Raw genomic sequence first — 6,169 nt, forward strand, 5'->3', positions numbered from 1 at the left:
CGTCGCGACGTCCACTGAGAGCGCAACGTTTGTTTTCGAATCGCTAATAAGTTAAACACGTGTTTTCTCTTCTAATTTCAAATCTTAGTGAATAATATATCATCATCGTTCGATAGTTATCGTTAAGTGTAATAAATGAACTGTTTCGAAGCGAGAAAAAAATTAATTTCGAATAATCTCACGTGGAAAAGTGTTAAAGCGATCTCTTACGATCTTGTGTACGTTTCGCGTGTCAAAGTATGTGTGACAAATTATTGGGAATTTACTCGAAATATATCGATGCACGGAAAGACCGGTATGTCGTTCGTTCCGAAGTACCTATGTTTGTTACAATTTTTTTCATTAATTTTTAAACGTTCGGTCGAAGTTTAAAAACAAGAAAAAAAAAAGAAAAAAAAAAAGAAAAAAAGAAGAAAAGAAAAAAGAAAAGACGCCGTGAGAAATCGTTTTTTTTTCTTTCTTTTTTTTTTTTTTTTTTTTTCTTTTTTACTACTCTCGCGTTGACTCTGGTACTTAACTTCTAGTGTTAACTTTCATTCGTTTAATTGATTCGTACTACTTTTTCGTCGACTCGTACCACTTTTCATTGATTCGTACCACTTCGCGTTGACACGCACCACCTTACATTGACACATACTACTTTGCGTGGACTTGTATTACCTACATTGACTTGTACTATTTGACACATTGTATACATTGACTCGTACTTACTTATATCAATAATTTCTCGAAAATCGAACAATATTAAATTGCAATTATCTCTAACTTATTGCTCGCTCGTTTTTCCTCTTACGAAAAAGAGAACGCCCTTTCATGTGTCCCATAAAGGACGCACTTTATGAGGTAGCCGTAAGTGTAATTTAAAGTTTTGCCGTCGTGAACCAAAAGGAAGAAAGAGAATGGTAAAACGAACAGGTAGCAAACGTGAAAGTCCAGTCTAAGCGCGGGTGGTAACGGTAATGGTACTAGATATAATTCACGGTAATTTCCTGGTATAAGAACACTACCGACGATGTAATCCTCCGACTACACGGATAGGGCGGCCTCAAAGACAAAACTTAATTCATTTCTGCTGGCGAAGGTTTTAATGCGCGTACAGCTGCAGTCTGAAAGTTCGCATACGAAAGTCTCTTTCTCTTTCTTTCTCTTTCTCTCTCTCTCTCTCTCTCTCTCTCTCTCTCTTGAATTCTCTTCGCTCTCGAATTCTCTTCGCTCTCGAATTCTCGTTGAATTATTCATGGAAACGGGCAATTACAATTTTCTCAGGTTCCCGTACGTTCGAGTAACGTCGAAGTAAATTTAAGAGGAATTTCGTGTAGATATCGACACGCATATCCACGAAACCGAAAGAAATGATAATTGGAAGAACGAAGTGCCAATATTGTTTGTCTAACGGACGTATCTTTTCAATCGCGATAATTCGATACGATTTTAATTAACAATTAATAATTGTAACTAATTACTTCCAATGAATATGAATTTATGTCGATAAATTTTTTGCGAAAAGGGCCTAACCCTCTCCTTTCCCTCCCCTCTCCTCCCCCCTCCATCCAGACTTACGAGCAAACGGGAAAATTTTCAAAAGGTTTCATGTTTCAAGCTAATACTAAAGAAAGAAAAAAGAAAGAAACGAAAAGGAATAGAAACAGAAATGATCGTCATCGCGATTAAAAAATGTCGATTAAAACATAAAAATAATCGGGAATACTTTGAATGTTCGCAGTAAAATCGTTATTATGAGCACGAGTCTTAACGTTGGAGCCTCGGGAGCGTTATGGGATCGTTAGACAACTCGTCGGCCGGTGAAGAAAGGACGACAAGAATGTCCTGCGAGAAGGCATCACGACGCCTGAGATATCTGATAGCAAAGGCAAAAAGATTGGGTCTAACACCGAAGGAAGTCGCGGAGTTGCCGGCGATAAAGAGACTCGTACCGGGACGCGTTATGTCGACCACGAGGACGACATTATTTATGATCGTCCTGATCCTTGGAGGAAGCCTTATACTTGCTTTCCTTTGTGCCCCTTGCATCGCCAGAAGCAGAACCTGAGGAAGGAAGAATACGCTACTACACCGTCGTTATATTTTTTTTCTTCTTATTTTTTTTTTTTGTTTTCTATCTTTTTTTTTCATTTATTTTTCATTTATTTTTCTTAGGTAAACAAGCATTTTTTGCAATTTTATTCCCTTCATATTATTGTCCTCTCTCTCTCTCTCTCTCTTTCTTTATTTTTATTACTCGAATTATTACCATATCACCGACGTTTCCGATATTCCAACGTGTTAACTTATTCATTCATTGACGTTATTATTTCGTTGATATTCTAAACACAAATGTACATACGTTCGTATTTTATGGACGTCTCCATTGAAGCAGAAAATTTAAGAAAATTTGATTATACGAGGAGTTGGATTCGAATCAGGTTGTCGAATTATTTCTAGAACAGATGTACTTCATTTTTTATCATTTTTATGAATAGAGAAAGGATAGAGAAGAGAGAGAGAGAGAAAGAGAGAGAGAGAAAGATAATGAGGGGCGACAGTTGCTTGTTAATTCGTTTTGCATTCGTTTACGCGACATCGCGGGACGCGCTTGCACATGTGGATAAAACAGTTCATTTATTAGTCCAAGCACACTTCATTTTCTTCCTCGAAATGACTCGAAAAGTCATAAAAATTTATGAATCAAGGGAGAAAGTTATCATCGTATATATTCTAGTTTTTGATATCGCACTCATGATTCCGCTTTTGATCTGATTCATATAAATGTTGTATAAATTTTAACATACCATTATTATATTTATATATATATATATATATATATGTACATACACACACATTACTAACTAAATTCACACGCCTACACGATATTCTAGATTTTTAGCTTTTTGTTCTTTTGACGTCGTTTCGTTCCTTCTTCTAAGACTTTCAACTCTTACATTTTTACTCAAAAACGATGTGAAAAAGTCCATCCGGTTGCACACGAATCGGATTAACTCGTTTTTGAAAGCATCAGAAGCCTTTTCAAAGCAACTCACTCTTTTTCTCTCTCTCTCACTCTCTCTCTCTCTCTCTTCCACTCTTTCTCTAGTTTTTATCTTATCTCTGTCTCTCTCTGTCTTTCCCTCTATTTCTTTTTCCTTATCTCTCTATTTCTTATTTCGATCAATTTTATTACATACGAATCCAAACACATTTTTTTTTATCTAATTATCGTCATCATCATCCTCATCATGCACGATTATAACTCGAGATCCTCATTGAATATTTCAAGATAGCCAGGAATTAACGAAATACCAGCAAAATTATGAACGTAATTTAGTGGAAACCCGTGGCGGAAGGGAAACCGCTGTGCGTTAAAACAATGGCCGGGATACGGTGCGAAAGTTCACTTCATCCCCATTCTTCGTCATTGAATTTTCCCGAGGTACATACTCTATTTTGCCCTTGTTCCATAATTTATGTGCCTATGCTGTATCCTTCAAACGGGATTCGTTTTCGATTCGTGTACAATTTTTTCAAGATACCCATGTAAAAACTAAATAGTATATAGTTATATATATATAAAGATTTCGTGAAAGGAAAGAAAAAAAAGAACAAAAGAAAAATGATAAAAAAAAGTAGAAACTTTAATAATAACAATAATACCTATCGTTTTAAGTTTCATTGCATTTTACGTTCCATTTAAAATTGCATTTTACAAATAATTACACCCTAATATTCTGCAAGATATCTCGTAAAAGCTATGCGTCAGTTATGCGTGTAGATACATAGTACTCAGTAGTATAAGATAGTATAAGATGGTACTTAGCCTTAGTCGAGGCTAGAAATTGCATTCTCAGCCGCAAGACGCTTCCGCGTGTGCTTTTGGAGTCCTATAGTGAATCGAGTAGCTATAGTGGTGGTAGGTAACGAAGGCTTTGGTACGCCGTAACCTCGAAGGAAGGAACCTAGAAGGGACTTCGAAAGCTTCGCCTCGCTTTGCTTTCGACCTACGATAGCGTGGCTGGCGTGCACACTTTGAAGAAGGGATTCCTACTTCTCCTCGCAAACTCAAGCTCCTATTTCGATCAAGAGTGCAGGGAAACGTCGTTATCCGGAACCATTACCAACGAGAACTTCGCATTTTCGCACAAGCTCCGGGCGAGCTTTTTATTTGTCCGATCGTCGCGCACTCCCACATTTGATCCGCCTTGAAAAGGTCGAAGAGCTTTGCAAACTTTAAAAGCACCCAGGTCTTGCTTGGGCCTCTATTTATCTATCTATCTATCTATATATCTATCTATCCATCTATCTATCTATCCATCTATCTATCTATCCATCTATCGATCTATCTATCTATCCCATCTATCCATCTGCTTCTATCTCGCTAGAATGTGCTTCGCTATAAGCTCGCTTCGGTTAGAGATCGAAGGATGGAAAAGTAGGTCGTCCATTATGCATTATGCGTTTCGAATAAATCTGGATAAATTCTCTCTATTCGAGACGGGAAACGATAACGAATCCTTCTTGTTTATACGTTCTCGCTTTCGAGATCATATATATTTTTATCTGTACATCGGTTACGTATTACGAATTTAAATTTTCTTTCTTTCTTGCTTTTTTTTCTTTGTTTTTTTTTTTTTTATCTCTAACGAGGAATTCGAAAGAATAAATAGAATTGGAAAAAAAAGAAGGAAGGAAAGGAAAATAATGAATAAAATTATTATCGATCTCGTCTCGTTTGTTTCAGGCTAACTCGAGGACGTCTACGAGATCTACGATTCTTTGGAAACTGAATATGCTCGTCGTGTATCCTACACGATTTTATTTCAAAAGCGTATAAAATATATATATATATATATATATATATATATATATATATATATATATAATAAAAAATTAAAAAGAAAGGAAAAGAAAAATCTCTTACGAACGCTAATGTGACGTTAAGAAATCGGTGATAAATGAGTGACCGTGACGAAGGTAGAACGATCTTTATCCCACGGACTAACAAATTGATCGGAGGTGTGATTCGTGGTGATATTAGATATATAATATTTGGTAGTTACGTAGGAAACAAAAGGATATAAGCAGAAAGACAGTTCCTTATTGTGTTATAACTTGGTTGCTTTTCTCTTATGCTTCTCATCTTTCTTTTCCTTTTGTCTTTTTTTTTGCTCTCTCTCTCTCTCTCTCTCTCTCTCTTTCTCAAATTATAAAGAAACTTTTTATCAAAGTAAAGGAGTGTACCAGAAGGAATATGTCTTTCATTTTACTTCATATATTTTTTATTTTTTATTTTTTTTTTTATTTCTTTTTCATAGATATACTTGCCAGGTTAGTTTAAATGTAATACGTGGTGTAGCATAAAAGTAATGCGAGATTTATAACGTATAAAATTTTACCGTAAACTTTTTATAATTCCAGGATTTTCATTTTTACGAAAATAAATAAACATTTACGCGTATGCGAATGTTTCTAAAAGGACAGAATTCTGTTAGGAAACGTTGTTTAATTTACCGTAAACGTTAGGTATAAATAAACAACAGTCAGTAATTAATATCATAATAAATCAACGTACATTAAATACTATAGAAAATCCGACTAAATTCATTGTCGCCTTTAACAAAATTAATCCAATTACTTTTACGCCACATCGCATATCTGCGTTGTTTGTGTTACATTTGAAAATGAGAGCATCGATAAATTGGACAATATAATTGTATAAGTATAAACGTGTTTCTCCGGGAGTAATGTCAATGATTCGCCCGTGTATGATTCGACTAATTGAAAAAAAAAGAAAAAAAGAAAAAAAAAGAAAAAAAGAAAAAGAAAAAAAAAGTACCTATCCAATTGAATTGTATAACGCTAATTAGGATTTCGCTCGAACCGTACCAATGATTTTCGAACGTTTTATCGGAGTCGTGTGAAACTTTACTTTTATATGTGATCAAATAAATTTTTAGGAAACTCAAAAAAGATCTTATATTTATTTCCTATTTGTTTTGACCTACATTAATAACCTTGGACGAAGTAAACACATTTTTTTAAATACTTTCCATCAGAAAAAAAAGGACAAAATAAAAATTAAAAGATATTATTAAACATGTAAAAATATTAAGTTTAACGATCGAACACTTTTTTCTGTTTACATTACATGCAAGCTGTTATTTTATTGTGAAATAAT

General features: G+C 34.7%; 1 long non-coding RNA gene across 1 annotated transcript; it reads left to right on the forward strand.

Moving 5' to 3' along the window:
* The first annotated feature begins 2,036 nt into the window (after nt 1-2,036).
* LOC124426506 lies at nt 2,037-5,961 on the forward strand. The gene is made up of 2 exons (XR_006942756.1): nt 2,037-3,427; nt 4,733-5,961. It is a non-coding gene; the product is annotated as an uncharacterized LOC124426506 (long non-coding RNA).
* Nucleotides 5,962-6,169: the final 208 nt, after the last annotated feature.

The sequence above is a fragment of the Vespa crabro genome, chromosome 9, assembly GCF_910589235.1.
Source record: "Vespa crabro chromosome 9, iyVesCrab1.2, whole genome shotgun sequence".
Taxonomy (NCBI): Eukaryota; Metazoa; Arthropoda; class Insecta; order Hymenoptera; family Vespidae; genus Vespa; species Vespa crabro.